A 17,446-nucleotide genomic window follows, 5' to 3' on the forward strand; every position below is an offset into this window, starting at 1 on the left:
CAAAGAGTTGTACCAATTTACATTTCTACTAGCAGTGTAAGAGTCTATCTTACCACACCCTCACCAGCATCGGCTATTATGTGTATATTTCTATCTTTGCTAATATGAGTTCTTATTTCTATTTTAATATTTATGTTTATAAAATTTTGTATTGTTCTTATTTATATTTTTGAGCACTAGTAAGAGTGAATATTCCCCGTATGCTATAGCCAGTAGGACTTCTTTTTTTCTCAATGGTTTTGTGCTTTTTGCTCATTTGTCTTTAGGGTGGTCTTAGTATTGTTCTTTTTTATTTGAGACAGAGTCTCACTCTGTCACCCAGGCTGGAGTGCAGTGTCGCTATCTTGGCTCATTGCAACCTCTGCCTCCCAGGTTCAAGCATTTCTCATCCCTCAGCCTCCTGAGTAGCTGGGATTACAGGCATACACCACCACACCTGAATAATTTTTGTATTTTTTAGGAGAGACAAGGTTTTGCAATGTTGGCCTGGATGGTCTTAAACTCCTGGCCTCAAGTGATCCGTCTTCCTTGGCCTCCCAAAGTGCTGGGATTACAGGCATGAGCCACCGTGCTCAGCCCTTAGTATTGTTTTTATCAATTTGTTCAAGCTCTCTGTATATTGTAAGCTGGATAGCATATGTTTCTACAAAAAAATATTTTGCATAAAGGCATTTGAGCGTAGACTTTATTAAAGCTCTAGGAAGATGGCAAAGGATTTAAATCACAGCAACTGAAGGAAGCTCAAATTGAGTTCTAAACATTCCTCTTTTTATAAGTCCCTTGTCATTTGTCTTTCTCTTTTCTCTTTCTTTCCTTCTCTTCCCTATGCCTCTCTCCCATCTCTTCATTCCCCAATTTCTGTTGCTTTTCAGTGGAAACTAGCTTATTTCTTTGGTCTTTGCCTCCATTTAACCATACTTTCAGTTTTTCTTCCACCCTAGTGGAAGATATTAGTTTATCAAGGTATTTTCTTAAACAAGGACACTTAGTTTCCTAAGGGAAACGCCAGTAACAACTTTCAAGATATCTTGATTATTATACCAGAGTGAAAAAGAGTTCTGCATCCTGTTGCCCTATTTGCTTCAAATACTTTCTCCACTTTGTTTAACTAATGGGTACTAGGCTTAATACCTGGGTGATGAAATAATCTGTACAACAAACCTCCTTGACACAAGTTTACCTATGTAACAAACCTGCACATGTACCCCTGAACTTAAAATAAAAGTTAAAAAATATTTTAAAAATTAAAAAAAGAAAACAGTAATCAAAAAACAAAATAATTGGTTGCTGGTATGATTCCATCCTGCACAGCTGTTCTCTGGAGTGTGGTTGTTTACCTCTGCCTGGCTTCTCTCCTACCTAGGTGCTTGCCGCCACCCATGGAAGATTTGATGGACATGGACATCAGCCTCCTGAGGCCCCAGAACTATCTTTTTGGTTGTGACTAGAGGCCAACAAAGATTATCACTTTAAGGTGGATAATCACTTTAAGGTAGATATTAAACTAGAGGCCAAAAAGATTATCTATTAAGGTGGATAATGATGAAAATGAGCACAAGTTATCTTTAAGAATGGTCAGTTTAGGGGCTGGTAGAAAGGATAGAATTTATATTGTTGAAGCAGAAGTAATGAACTATGAAGGCAGTCCAATTAAAGTAATACTAGCAACTTTAAAAATGTATGTACAGTCAATGGTTTATCTTGGGGGCTTTGAAATAACATTGCCTGTGGCCTTACACTCAGTGAGTTTCAGGGCCTGGGCATATGAGTACACAGCACTTAATAGGTATGAAGGAAGATGCAAAGCAGGACATGAAGAGGAGGGAGATGTGAGACTTTTCAGTATATCTGGAAAGTGATCTGCCCCTGGAAGTGGGTACATTTCCACAAGAAAAAAATAAAACTTCTGCTGATGAAAATCATGATGATGATGAAGAAGAGGAAGAAGATTTTGATGAGGGGAAAACTGAAGAAAAAGCTCTAGTGATGAAATTTATACAGGATACTCCATCCAAAAAATGCACAAAAATCAAACCAAAATAAAAAATACTCAGAACTATCAAGATTAAGACCAAAAGGTTAAGAATCCTTCAAAAACAGGGGGAAAAAAACCTCTTAAAACACCAAAAGGACCTAGTTTTGTAGAAAATATTAAAAGCAAAAATGCAAGCAAGTACAGCAAAAGTTGGTTCTCTTCCCAAAGCTAAGTGCATCAATTATGTGAAGAATTACTTCTGGATGACTGACTAGGAGGCTATTCACGATCTCTGGCAGTGGAAGAAGTCTCTTTAAGAAAATAGTTTAGGCCAAGTGTGGTGGCTCACGTCTGTAACCCTAGCACTTTGGGAGGCCAAAGTGGGCAGATCACTTGAGGTCAGGAGTTCAAAACCAGCCTGGCCAACATGGTGAAAACTTGTCTCCCCAAAAATAAATAAATAAATAAAAATACAAAAAATTTGTCAGGCATGGTGGTGGATGCCTATATTCCCAGCTACTTGGGAGGCTGAGACAGGAGAATCGTTTGAACCTGGGAGGCGGAGGTTGCAGTGAGCAGAGATTGCGCCATTGCATTCCAGCCTGGGCAACAGAGTGAGACTATGTCTCAAAAAAAAAAATAGTTTAAACAGTTTGTTACAATTTTCTTTTTTCTTTTTTTTTTAATCTTTTAACCCAATAGTTCTTTTAGAGAAAAAAATTACCTGTGATTTCATTAATAGTTCTTTTAGAGAAAAACATTATCTGTCATTTCATTTCTATAACAGTTGATATCTAACTGTCCTTTTTACAATTCAGAGTGAGAAGTTCCCTAGCACGTTAGATAAATATTGTCCAGGTTCCATTGCCAAAAATGTGTTGTCCAAAATGCCCCTTTAGTTTTTAAAGACGAAATTCCATCCTTTGCTTGTTTTTTTTTTGAGACAGAGTCTCGCTCTGTCACTCAGGCTGGAGGGCAGTGGCACTATCTTGGCTCACTGCAGCCTCTGGCTCCCAGGCTCAAGCGATTCTCCTGCCTCAGCCTCCCAAGCAGCTGGGATTACAGGCATGCGCCACCACACCCAGCTAATTTTTGTATTTTTAGTAGAGATGGGGTTTTGCCGTGTTGGTCAGGCAGGTGTCAAACTCCTGGCCTCAAGTGATCTGCCCACCTCAGCCTCCCAAAGTGCTGGGATTACAGGTGTGAGCCACCATGCCTGGCTCTTTGCTTGGTTTTCAGTATATATGTATGTATGGAATATTATGATAGGACATAGTAGTAGCTGTGGTCAGACAAATGGAAATGGTGGGAAGACAAAAATATACCAGTGAAATAAGCTCAATATTTTAATAAAGGAAAAAAAAATTTTTTCCCTGGAAAAAGTTGTAAGAAAAAAATAAATCTTCTCCTATGCACCTCAGCAGTGCTTTAAACTTAGATGTTTGGAGATGAGTAGTCTTTAGATAGGTGGAAATGGAGGAAAAGGTGTGACATGGCCATGGCTACCTAGTATGCTTCTATGCCTAGTACAGTTTTAAAAAGTGAGTTGCTTCTCTGCAAAAACATATTACTTTACTATTAGAAACCACTGGAGAGCAATCATGCCCTGCTTATATTAAACATCTTTGCTAGATTTTTATTTGATTTTTTGAGATGGGGTCTTGCTCTGTTGCTCAGGCTGGAGTGTATGGTGCAATTGTAGCTCACTGCAGCCTCGAACTCCTAGGCTCAAGGGGTCCTCCCACCTCAGCCTCCCGAGTAGCTGGGACTATAGGCATGCACCACCATGCCCAGCTATGTTTGCTAAATTTTTAAGTGAGATACATTAAACCTCATAAAAATTAGAGCTAACATTTATTGAACACTCTGTTATACTGTCTCCCAAGTATAACATGGTAATTAAAACACTGGAGGCCAGGCACGATGGCTCATCCCTGTAATCCCAGCACTTTGGGAGGCCCAAGTGGGCGGATCACTTGACCTCAGGACTTGGAGACCAGCTTGGCCAACATGAGGAAAACCCATCTCTACTAAAAATACAAAAATTAGTTGGGTGTGACGGTGCACGCCTGTAGTCCCAGCTACTCAGGAGGGTGAGGCACAAGAATCGCTTGAACCCGGGAGGTGGAGGTTGCAGTGAGCTGAGATCGCATCACTGCTCACCAACCTGGGCGACAGGGCAAGACTCCATCTCAAAAAACTCCCCAAAACTAAAAAAAAACCCAAAACATTGGAAAGTTGTGCGAGGTATAATTCAGTTTAGAAATAAGAATCCAAGACAAAAAGTGCCTCAGGACCACACACAAGCACGAAGAAACCAAGATAGTTCAAGCATAGACCTTAAAACTGCACTGTCTAAAGCTGTTGTCACTGGTCTCGTGTGGCTATTTAAATTTTAATTAAAGTGAAATAAATTTTAAAATTCAGTTACTAAGTTACACTAGCCATATTTCAAGTGCTCAATGGCTCCATGTAGCTAGTGGGTACTGTACAGACAGCACAGGATAACATTTGCATCATGGCAGAAAGTTTTAGTGGACCTAACAAAAAAAAAATTGCCTTTAGGCTCATTTCGTGATGGCAGATAAAAGCCTCTGGAATTCTGATAAGTTTCTGAAGCCATGTTACAGAACGCAATTACTGTAATTGTGTGAACTTCATCCAAAACTGGTGAAAGCATCAGGTTGGGGATAGTCTGGTGGTTGTTACTTTCTGTCCAACCTAATACTGAGGCTCTAAGAAATTCTGTGGTGAATTTCTGTAGGAGGACACAGCAGAAAAGGCATAGTATAGGTCAGAAAACCTGGGTCCTATAATACATAGTAATAATGACGACCATTTACTGGTTGTTTCCTATGTACCAGGCACTGTGCTAACCACATGCTTCATTTAATCCTCACAATACCCCTGTAAGGTATTATTACCACCACTTTGCAGGTGAATAGGCTGAAATTCAGAGGTGTAAGGGTCACACAACTAGTAAGTAGGAGAGCCTGGATTCAACACCTGGCATCTATTCCCTTGTGCTAAACAACTCCGTGCCCTCACTTTCCTCATCTGTAGATCTGAAAGGATTAAATTAGAAAATCTCAAAATTTCTACTGCTTCTAAAACTCTGTGTTCTAAATTAGGACATTACTATCTATCTCCCCAAGCTAATGAAATAAGCAGGGTTCCTGGGAGGAGCTTGTTACCTATTTTTCTCCAAAGGACATGCTTTCCCCTGTCTATGCCTCTGTCCTAAAACCTTCTTTGGTTTCCCACTATCTAATGTGGTTTCAACTATTTATGAGGCGCTTTCGTGGCAAGCGGTGATTCTCTCCAGTAGGCAATCCTAAGAACGAGCGCAGCGCTTGGCGCACAGTAAATGCTCCATGGACCATTTACGAAATTAAGTCTAAGTGGACTTCAGGAAAATGTGAATCTGCTGAAATGAACTACTAGCCAGTATATTAGGTAGAAAACCCAGCTGACGAAGAAAACCCCAAGTGGAGAAGCCCTTGTAGGGGGCTGGAGACAATTTCTGACCCGCAGAAACCTGAAGTGGCGCTGACGTTTACAAGTGGTGGACAAACCCGACCTGCAACACTGCAAGAAGCGGAAGACCCCACCCACTCTGGAACAACAGCGATCAGCCCCGACTCTGGGGTCCCCTTGGCGCCCCGTAGCCTCCTAGTCCCGCCCCTCTCCCAAGGCCCGGCAGTGGCAGCGGCTGCGGCTGCGCAGTGGGGCGGGCGTAGGCGGAGCGGCGCGCGCCGCGGTCAGCTGACTGCTGGGCTGGCACGTGACTTGTTCTGTGGTCGCTCGGGTAGAGGAAGCCGTGAGGTCGGAGCTTAGGTCGGGAAGGGATGGAGCGCTGAGCCGATAGCGTCCGCTAGGCTGCCTGCCTCTGTACCTGCTACTGCTGCCACTTCCTCGTTTGACACCTTCCTGGGTCAGTGAACGATGGCTCTCCCCGGATGGGGAGTCCTGGTCAGGCCGAAGCTTGCGCTGCGGTCGCCGCCTGGGAGGGACGGGGGCGGGTGCGGGGGCAGAGACCGTGGCGTTGGAGCTGGAGCTGGCTGGGTGGCTGTGTCTGCTTTCTCGGCGCCAATTCACCGTCTTGGGCCTAGGTTCCGTCTCCAAGGAAGAGAAGGAGGGAAAAAGAGAAAGAGCTCTCGTTAGTAGTTAATGACAGGCAGAAAGGAGACATACAGCGGTCTGGGACCTTCTTGGGTAGGAATGCACGCCGCCTGATTGATTGAGGGGGATGAAGTGACAGAGAGGTCCAGGTGAGGCTATGGAGTGGTGTGTGTGAGGTCACAGCTAGCACAAGTGCCTTCACTGGGTGTGTGTGTGGGGGGTGCGGGTGTCGGGGGGTCGGGGGTGGTGGGATGACAGTTTAAAGGCCTAGGAGCCCCTCACTGCAGGCAAGGAACCCTCACAGAGTACACAAGGTCCCTCTAGGAATGGGAAAGAACAGGAATCCAGAGAACTCAACTATTTTTTAGTAGAATGGGGGAGGGTAGGCAAAAAAACAAAACAAACCCCTAGAAAAGAACTTGGTGAGAGTCACATAAGGCATATGGAATCACTTGAGAAACAGGAGTAAGGGGGAAGGTAGTATTCTTTTCAGAGGAAAATTCTGGTATGTTAGGGAAAAAATCACATGCTTCAGTGAGAGCCCAGTACCAAGCACCGCTCTGGGAATGGAACGGTGGGGTGTGAACAGTCTATCCTTAGGAGTTCGCACTAATGTTGAAGAGAAAAGTCACACACAGGACACGTTAAAATACGATGCAGTTTATATATAATTACCAAAAAGAGAATGCGAAGTGCTTTGAAAGTGTGGAGCAACGACACATGTGTAAACTGGCACTATGGGAAAATATTCTGGAGGAAAGAAAACGAGCCTTGGCAAGCCCTTAGGATTTGAACAGGTTGAGAGAAATGGGGATAATTTTACAGGCAGAGAAAGCCACAGGATTTGAAAGCCTGAAGATGGGGGTAGGGAATGCTTCTGGGGAAGTAAGAAGTCTAGCTTTTATAGTGGATTTGCACTGTGGAGAAGTGGGAAAGAAAGTTGGGAGTCAGGTAACGAGGACTTTTGAATGGTAGTCGTTTACTTATTCATGCAAATAATGTGTACTGAATACATGCTATATGCAGGTACAGTGCTGATGGTAGGGTTTAGAAAATTGTCTTTATAGAGCTTACAGGCAAGCAGAGGGGATGGATTTTAAAAATCAAACAAGCGTGAAATGTGCTTTGAAGGAATAGCAGTGGTATGAAAGAGTGTACTAGGGGCATGTGTATTATGAAAGATTTTAAAAAGGCATTGCTAAGAATATGACTTTTTAAACATTAAAAAAATTTTATTTATTTTCTTCATACCCTCTCCCTCTGAGAGGATATGACTTTTGACCTGAGATCTGAAAAGAGACCTGAAAAGGGAATGTGAAGGTGTGAGTGAAAAAGAACATTCGAGGCCTGACAGGGTGGCTCATGACTATAATCCCAACGTTTTGGGAGGGTGAGGTGGGAGGATTGCCTGAGGCCAGGAGTTCAGGACCAGCCTGGGCAACATAGTGAGACCACCGTCTCTACAAAAAATAAAAAAATAACTAGCTGGGAGTGGTGGTGTGTGCCTGTAGTCCTAGCTGCTCGGGAGGCTGAGGCGAGAGGATCATTTGAGCCCAGTAGTTCGAGGCTGCAGTGAGCTGTGATCATGCCACTGCACTCCCTCCTGGGAAACAGAGCTAGACCCTGTCTCTGAAAAACGAAAAAGGAACATTTCAGGCTGAAGCAACAGCATATGTCAAGGCCCTGAAATGTGAACAGGAAAAAAGCTTTTCAGCGTTTTTGAAAGGCTAGCGTGGCTGAAACGGGGAGGGAGAGAGGCAGGTGGAGAAAGCTGGGATCAGGCCAAGCCAGAGCTTTCATTCTAAAAACAGAAGGAAGCCAGTGAAGATTACAGGCAGTGGATTGAGACAGGTTGTGGCTTTTTTTTTGGTGGGGGGAATTATGTGGAGGGTGGCAAAAGTGAATGAGGGGAGACCCGCTCAGGGGAACATTGTTGTAATCCACTGAAGGATTTGAAGACAGGATACCTTCTCTCTCCACTGAGGACTTCAGAATGTTTAAGTGTACTCACCTTTAGAGGGTTCAGGACTTGGGGAAGGGAAAGAATGATTCGATTCTATTTGTACCCTTCACAGGGTAGTCGTAACTACCCTCGAGGCAGCCCTGAAGTACATTATCTATAATCTTGGGTAGAGCTGTTCAATTTACAGTTCATCTGGAGGAAATATTGAACAATAAGGTGAACTGAAAGTGCTCAGATTGTCAATCACAGTTCTTTGGCAACAAGTGAGTCTCAAATTATGCTGAAGACTGAGCCTCAGGGTTCTGTCTCGGAAGTCCTGGATCTTTTTTCTCTTTTGGTATACCTTGTAGGGACTAGATAAAATCTAAAGAAACAGTACTCAGGATCTAACTAAATGCTGAGAGCTAGATAGTGTAATTCAGCTTTTAAAACTTGGCACAAAATACTAATTTTTATTTTTTTGGTATATTAGGAGCCTCGTGTACATTAGTTTTTGCAACCTAAAAAGAAACTTCAGGGCTTCAAAAATCTGATTTTGTGATTATTTCCACAACTCATGAGATAATACCATTAGCCGACTGGAATGCCAAAGTAAACCTTTGCCAAAGGTCTCCATGTAGTTTACCCGTCCCTAAGCAGTAAGTCTTCTTTTGAACTTGATTCTGCTTAGGAGTACTACAGTTTTGACTGAGTACCTCCTACTTAAAATTTTGCTCTTGTACATATTTAAATCTATCTACAGGTTACATCTTTTTCACTGTTTGGGTGTGGAATTATATATCATTTATAAATTAATTCATGTTAGATTTCCATTTTTCATCAATTTTTAAAGACAGACATAGTATAAACATTAGCATAGTGCCCTTGGGATGCTTAGGCAGTGCACCAAGGCAGTCTAAAATTTCCTGTTGATGTGAGTGATTCTTGGAACTAGAAATTTCAAACTATATTCTTGATGCTGAAACAAATTTTTTTTTCCAGCAGTACATCTACTTCTAACATTATACCATGTGCAAATGTACTATGCGTTTATTGAGTTAAAAAAATAAGCCAGGTAGGCAGTGGAGGGGAGGTGCTTTGTTTACTATGCATTTATTGAGTTAAAAAAATGAGCCAGGTAGGCAGTGGAGGAGAAGTGCTTTGGTTACATTGGGGGATAAAAGAGTATTAACTGTATATCTAAAATGTGGGGTGTATGTGTGTGTGTGTGTCTGTGTGAGTATGTTTGTGTATTTGAAAATAAAATGCTAGGTAAGTGATGTTTTATAGAAAGGGATCAATGTATCTTCTAAGGTATTTTAAACAGACTATCAATGAATAGGAAGTTGTAAATTAAGGCGTGTTAACAGGTGGTTTAACTTTACCATGAAAGGTTTTCCTTTTGAATCAGCCCATAGTTTAGTGTTTCTATGTGGGTGCTATTGGCAGTTTGGAGGTCTGTTTCGCCCCTACCCACTAAATGCTGATTAGCGATCTCCACATTGGGACAACCCCAAATGCTCCCATACATTTCCAGACTCCTGGAGGAGAGAGGCACTATTTGGTGCAAAACATGCATGTGGTGTCATTGTTTATTTGTTGGACAAATATTAAGATGTTGAGGATACAGAGGTTAAAAGTAATATTTTAATAAACTGCATATAATTGAATTCAAGTAATTTAAAATCCAGTTTTTGATGTTTTAATATAACTCCTTTAGTATAAAATTACTGAAACTATATCCTGGTATTTCTTTGAGGCACTCGTCTTTTGTAAAACTGCGTGAATAACTCAAATAGAGTCCCCTCAATCCCAATAAAATGTAGTCACTAAATGTCTTTGGGCAACTAATTTCACCAGCTGTTCCCTCATTTGCAAGTGGGGGTGGTGATAACGTATCTTTTGAAGGAATTAAGTACAAAATTGCTTTAGTAGATGCAAGTGCTTATCACTGGGCACAACATGTGGTACATATTCAGTGATTGTTGTTACCAGTAAACAGAATCTCAAGCTTACTTAGGGTCATGAATTGGAGAAAACTAATCTTAAAGTCTTTAAGTTGGTGAATTTCAGGCCAAAATACATTGTATTGGAGATATCAGCACCTTCTAGCAGAATGTGGTACCGTGGTCCAGTCACTATTATAAATTGCCAGCCCTGAAGAAAAGGGAAGTCATGTTTTGGGAGCCATGAGTGTAGATTCAGGGAATCCCCTGGCATGGAAGGAATTATTTGCCCACTGGGTCACTGCTGAGTTGCCTGTGCAGAGGAGGAGTCTCTAGAAGCTGAGAAGGTTTTGGTGATTACTTGCAGTAATGGGTGTATGACAGGGCCCTCCTGGGCATGTCTGCCAATTCAGCAGCTTTACCAGCTGTTACCAGAAGTTACTAGAAACTTTACCAGAAGTTACTAGAAATTTTCCAACATTGTATTAACATCCCCAGCCCCCACTCCACAATGTCACAGTGTGTTTCCGGTTTTTATGATAGGCATCTGTGTGAAAGTAAGGCTTTGCTTTTACAGATTGCTTTCTAGGCAAATGTGGAATAAAAAAATTGTAGTTGATAAAATGTGTCTAATAAAGATTAAATTGCCTTTCATATTTAAGTATATTTATGGCAAGAAATTATGGTAGTCTTAATAGGATTTTAGAGCATTTATAGGCATTGTTTCCGTTGAAAACAAAACATGGAATATTTAAGATTTATTTAAGAAAGGCGAGGCCAGACGTGGTGGCTCACGCCTGTAATCCCAGTACTTTGGGAGGCAGAGGCAAAGGGCGGGCGGATCACTTGAGGTCAGGAGTTCAAGACCAGCCTGGCCAACATGGTGAAACCCCATCTCTACTGAAAATACAAAAAATAGCTGGGCGTGGTGACTCGTGCCTGTAATCTCGGCTACTCAGGAGGCTGAGGCAGAAGAATCGCTTAAACTCAAGAGGCAGAAGTTGCAGGGAGCCGAGATCACTCCAGCCTGGGCAACAGAGTGAGACTCCATCTCAAAAAAAAAATAAAAAGGCATATTTTCTGACAATTTTAAAATCTCATTTCGTATGAATCATGGACGTATTCCTTGAAAGGTAAAATCCCCTTTTTAGTTACTGAAAATGTTTAAACAAGTTGTATTATGAGCAAGCCCCTCCCACAATCCCAATTAAGATGCTTCTGTTTTGAAGGATAGAATTTTTACATTCAAAGAGGAAGCAGTTATTTTTACTTTTTATATGTATGGTGTTAGTGATTTCTAGGGTAGGATGTGGCAACTTTTCAACTGAGTGGATTGTGGTAAATGTTTCGCACAGATCAATTCTGTTAAAAGTTGATGTGCACACTTGGAAGGCTTTGTGATATTTCACTGATAGCTGAGGTACGCCTTCTTGTGCTTCTTAAAATAAGCTGCTTTAGTAAACGGTATTTTCAAGTACTGAAAAGGAAGTTGTTTTGCATGGAGACCACCTAGGCTTAATTTATTGTGAAATTTAATTTACTGTGAAAGGTGATTGCATTTCAGAGACCACGGTTTGGTTTTCTTGAAAGCATTAAAATCAGTTAAGTGTCGGAGCACTTAGTGGAGTGCGGTACTGTTTTCTGTGGTTGCCCCTATCTTGGGTCAATCCCATACCTTCCATTCACAGAAGCAGTACCAGCAGATGTCTTGTTCAGGCTTATAACCACCCCCCCCCCACCTTCTATGTTGTAATAGTTATTGTTTTATTGTGTTTATATGCAAATCAATTGTGGTAGGAAAATAATCCATAGCCTTCAAACTCTCAGAAGTGGGAGATAAAGTAAATAAAATGAACAGTCCCAGAGCTTTGGATCCAGGTTTTTTTTTTTCCCTTTCCTCACACTTTTTTCCCTTCCATGTTGAAAAATAATTGTTACTTTTTTTTTTTAAGCAGCACACATTGCAGTCAGACAAAATAGAAGTGCCTACAGAATTGACTAGTATTTCCCTTGTGCCTCCCTGTATTCTTCAGTGTTTTTTTCTGTCTTAACATCTACATGAAGTCTTCCACCCTCTCTGCACACACACAGACTTGCCTACTTATAAGACCTGCCACCCTCTCCCACCCCCAATTGTAAGCTCCATGAGGACAGGGTCTACATTTTATTTGTTTTGTTTCTCAGAGTCTACTGCAGTTTTGGGAACTTAAGCACCCAAAATTTTGTGAGATGAATAAGAGCTTAAATTGAGAACAGTTAAAGTCAGATGAGATGTGTGACAAAACATAAAATAGATGTCTGCCTAATGCTGTTAATGACATGAGTGTAAGTAGACATGTGGGAGAAGTGGTGGGATTATAGTAACAGGTTTGGTGCATGGATGGACTTAGTTGGGAAAATCATTTTGTTAAGGGAGGCTTGGGTTGGCTTAAACTGGAAGAGAGAAATTTGTTTTGTGTGAAATGATCAAAGGCAGGGTAGGAAAGAGAAGGAGGCCTGAGGTCAAGATGGATAAAGAGAGCTCAGGAAGAATGCAAGGATAAGGCAGAAAAACTCAGACAGGGACGCTAGTAGTGATGACAGTGAAGATTGGCAGATTTGAGTTTTGTTTCCAAGAAAGAAGCAGGACTAGGGGTGTATGTTTTGGTGAGTTGCTCAGCCTTCTGTCCATAGCCTTCAAGAGTATTGCCATTTCTTGTAACATTAAATATACTGTATAATCATAGAAATGCCTGTCTTGTTACAATGGTTCTGAAATTTGGGTGAATTACCTGAGGGACTTAAAATAGGAAAAAAGAATCCTGGGCCTCACCTAGTATAGGTTCAGGTAATGAGTATAGGAGCAGAAGAGGATCCTGGATATTGTAATCCAATCCTCTCATCTTACAAGTGAAGACATTTATGCAGACAATTATATGCAGAACTAGGATTAGATTCCAAGTCTTCATATCCTCAGTGCAGTGCTCTGGCGATTACATTGTGCTTCCTGAAATTGACATTTGAGTTTTCTTTGACTGTGATTCCCAGTGAGGTAAAAGGGCCGTTTACCAACTTTGATCACATCTTCAGACGTAGCTACAATTAACCAGCTTTGCCCTTCTCTTTTGTATGAACTCCAGGGCTCTTTGTTATGATGTCATTTAATGGTCTCTAAACTGTTCAGTGTTTTCAAATATGAGGATATTGCCCTAATAAGGATGTGGTGGGGCGTTTTTTTGTTTGTGTTTACATGTAATAATTTATTATTAAAAAATTAGGAAACGTATACAGAAAGGATAAAAACATTCATAATCACTCCCAAGAGGTAATTGTTAACAGTTTTTTTTTTTATAATTTAATGTTTATACCTATGCATATCCTTATTTTCTTTCTTAAGATTGGCATAGCTAGGCCAAAGGATATGCACATTTTGTGGGTTTTGATAAATATTGCCAAATTGTGTTCCAGAAATTGTCCATCTTTTGTCCTTCTTTCCTTCCTTCCTTTCTGTCTCTTTTTTTTCAAGAGTCTCTCTCTCTCTCACCCAGGCTGGAGCGAGAGGTGTGATCTTGGCTCACTGCAACCTCCGCCTCCTGGGTTCAAGCGATTCTCTTGCCTCAGCCTCCCAAGTAGCTGAGATTACAGATGCGTGCCACCACATCTGGCTAATTTTTGTATTTAGTAGAGATGGGGTTTCACCCTGTTGCCCAGGCTGGTCTTGAATTCCTGACCTCAGGAGATCCACCCGCCTCAGCCTCCCAAAGTGTTGGGATTACGGGCATGAGCCACTGCACCCAGCCCATCTGTTGTTTCTCATCTGCAGAATTTTCTTGGGCTCCCATATGATGTGTAATTATTTTAGATTATTTTAGAAATAGATGATGCAGTGTATCTAAGATATATTTTAGATATTTTATTAATGATGACAAATTGTTATAGCTGTATTCATGCTTTATTTTATTAAAAAAAATTTTTTTTGAGATGCAGTCTTGCTTTGTCACCCAGGCTGGAGTGCAGTGGCACAATCTCGGCTCACTGCAACCTCCACCTCCCGGGTTCAAGTGATTCTTCCACCTCAGCTTCCTGAGTAGCTGGGACTATAGGCATGCGCCACCATGCCCAGCTAATTTTTGTATTTTTAGTAGAGACAGGGTTTTACTATGTTGGCCGTGGCTGGTCTCGAACTCCTGAGCTCAAGTGATCCGCCTGTCTTGGCCTCCCAAAGTGCTGAGATTAAAGGTGTGAGCCACTGCACCTAGCCTATTAATGCTTTTAAATAAATTCATGTTTTACCCATCAAGATAGCACGCCATACATTTGCAAATAAATGGCACATAAGTGAATGTTGGAGACATTTATTCAAGCTGCAGCTGTTTTTTTTTTAAACAAAAATGAACATTTTCCTTGTTAGTACAAAAGCAATACATGTTGTGTTGTTGTGTTCCATTTTTCACAAACACAGTAGTACTCCAGTCTTTTAGCCTAGATTTGGTAAATTTTTGGCATTTATTGTTGTCAGTCCTGTTTTCTGTTAAATGTTAAATCATGGGGCTGAGAGAGGCTGTGAGGTTGTGGCTGAATTCCTGCATAGAAACAAACCGACCAATTAGAAAAACCGAACACTCGTGAATAATACATACAACAAAACTAGATGAGACTTCAATTTTTGTCTGCGATGGAGTAACTGGTACCATATTTGCATTTCCACCATAAACAATTACAAATCTGGACAAGATATATTAAAAAACTGCTTCCAGACATTGGACAACAGGCAGTATGGGAGCAGAGTGAAAGGAAATGAGCTGTGTAATTCCTCCTGCTTTTTCCTGTAGACTCTCTCTGCACCGTGTTTTAGGAAGGGAACACCTGTGTAGAGCATCTTGGTCTTGCTGAGTCAAGGAGACTGGACTTGGGGAAGGTTTATCTGGCTGGAATTTGCGGGTGGGATTGACAGAGAGAGGGAGCTAGGCAGAGAAATAAACACCAGAAACTTATAGAGGGGTCTCTGCAGGAGCTCTAACAAAGAATGACCAGAGAGCTTTAAACTGAAGAATTGCCAGAGCTTATGGTGCTGGGAGGCATTTGAATTCTGACCAGATATGGGAGAGAGACCTTATTGAATACCTGGGACGTTCAATAGAATCCCCAAAAGGTTAGACCTTGGTATCAGAGACTAAGTTAGCCCTAGAGTAAGGCCTTAGATCTATCCTAACAATGTTTGAAAACAAGCCTTGGGAGGATCAAGCTGATCCTCCCCTAACTTACCTGCCCACCAGAACAAAGTACAACACTCTTAAAAGGAAGACAGCAAAGTCCAGTGATAAACAGTACAAAATTTTTACAAATATGCTCAGTGTTTTAACAGAAAACATGAACATAATGAGGAAAGAAATGGAAGATATTTTAAAAATGGAACTTAAAGCAAAAAAATAAGAAGTGAAATATTCACTGGTGAGAAGAGTAACAGATTAGATACTCCAAAGAAAAGGTCAGCAAACTAGAAGATACAGCAAGAGACTGTGTTAGTCTTATTTGTTGCCATAAAGGAGTCTGTGAGACTGGATAATTTATAAAGAAAAGAGGTTTTTTTGGCTCACAGTTCTGTAGGCTGTGCAAGCATGGCATCCAGATCTCAGCTTCTCATGAGGCTTCAGGAACCTCTTGAGTCATGGCAGAGGGGAAGGGGAGCAGGAGTGTCACATGGTGATAGAAGGAGCAAGAGTCAGGGGGAAGGTAACAGTCAGATCTCATGATAACTTCTTACTATGGGGAGGGCATTCTCTTTTTAACAATCAGATTTCAAGGTAACATTACTACAGGGAGGGCACCAAGCCATTTATGAGGGATCTGCCCCATGACCCAGACACCTCCCACCAGGCCCCAGCTCCAGCATTGGGGTTTATTCAACATGAGATCTGGGGAGGATAGACATCCAAACTATATCACTATCCAAAGTAAACCACAGTGAGAAAAACAACTGAGAAAAATGAATGAAAGCTCAGTGACCTGTGGAGCAGTATCAAGTGGTTTAACATACATGTGATCTTGTTTCAAAAGAAGGAAGTGAAGGCAAAAAAAAACTGAGGAAAAATAATGACTGAAAACATTTCAAATTTGATGAAAACTGTGAATGGATCCAAGAAACTCAACAAACTCCAAGCAGAGTAAATACTTGTGACCTTGGGATAGGCAGATTTTTCACATGCTACAGAAAGCATATTTTGTAAAAAAAAAAAAAAAAAAAAAACAAACAAAAAAAAACTGATAAATCGGACATTGGCAGAATTGCAAACTTCTATTCAAAAGCATCATTAAGTCAAGCCACAGACTGAGAGAAAATATGTAAATATATATATATTTCACAAGGAAATTGTGTCAAGATCATATAAAAATTTTGTGCAACTCAATAAGTGAATCCAGTTTTTTAAAAACTGGGCAAAAGACGAATAGAAAATATACAAATGGCAAATAACATGAAGAGCTCCTGAACTTCATTAGTCCACATAGAAATGCATCATGGAAATGCAACATAACCCTGCAACCCACTGGAATGGCTAAAAATGAAAAGACCAAGAACACTAAGTGTTGGTGGAGCGTCTGGAGCCTGAATACCTTGCTAATGGGAGTATAAAATGTTATATATCTGCTTTGGAAAACAGTTTGGCAGTCTCCCCTCCCCTCCCCTTCCTTTTTTTCTTTTTCTTTTTCTTTTCTTTCTTTCTTTCCTCACTCTGCTGCCCAGGCTGGAGTGCAGTGGCATGGCTCACTGCAACCTCCACCATTTGGGTTCAAGCAATTCTTGTGCCTCAGCCTCATATGTGGCTGAGATTACAGGCCTGCACCACCGCACCTGGCTAATTTTTGTAATTTTAGTAGAGATGGGGTTTCAGCGTGTTGGCTAGACTGGTTTCGAACTCCTGGCCTCAAGTGATCCACCTGCCTCAGCCTCCCAAAGTGTTGGGATTACAGGTGTGAGCCACCACACCTGGCCAATTTCTTATAAAGTTAAATATACATTGATCATTCAACTTAGAAATTCTACTTTTAGAATTTTTTATCCCAGAGAAAAATATATCTTCACAAAAAGCTTTGTAGAGGAATGTTCATAGAATCTGTATTCTTAGTGGTCCCAAACCAGTAGTAACAATCCAAATGTTCATCAACTGGTGAATGTATGAACAGACTATAGTAGATGTATGTGGTAGAATACTAAGTAATAAAACAGATTGAACTACTAATACATACAACATGGACAGATATCAAAGACTTGCTGAGCAAAAGCCAGGTACAAAAGAGTATCTAATGCCTGCTTCCATTTACAAGGAAATTCTAGATCAGGCAAAACTAATCTATAGTGACAGAAAGCAGACCAACATTTGCCCAGGGCTGGCAGTGAGGTAGGGATTGACTGGACTGAGTGTGAGGGAAGGTTTGGGGATGATAGAAGTGTCCTTAATCTTGGTTTTGACAGTGCTCACACAG

At 41.1% G+C, this 17,446-nt stretch overlaps 1 protein-coding gene across 2 annotated transcripts in view; it reads left to right on the forward strand.

Moving 5' to 3' along the window:
* The window catches only part of ATP6V1C1 (ATPase H+ transporting V1 subunit C1), a 91,865-nt gene that overhangs the window by 36,760 nt on the left and 37,659 nt on the right, over nt 1–17,446 (forward strand). Inside the window, exon 1 of one of the 2 annotated variants that reach the window (XM_055286952.2) lies at nt 5,269–5,909. The exons of the other annotated variant lie outside the window; for it this stretch is intronic. The gene's annotated coding sequence lies outside the window, so the exon portion shown is untranslated. Of the gene's footprint in view, nt 1–5,268; nt 5,910–17,446 lie in introns of those variants that run through there. 2 annotated transcript variants of the gene reach the window in all.

Source organism: Symphalangus syndactylus, chromosome 7 (assembly GCF_028878055.3).
Source record: "Symphalangus syndactylus isolate Jambi chromosome 7, NHGRI_mSymSyn1-v2.1_pri, whole genome shotgun sequence".
NCBI lineage: Eukaryota > Metazoa > Chordata > Mammalia > Primates > Hylobatidae > Symphalangus > Symphalangus syndactylus.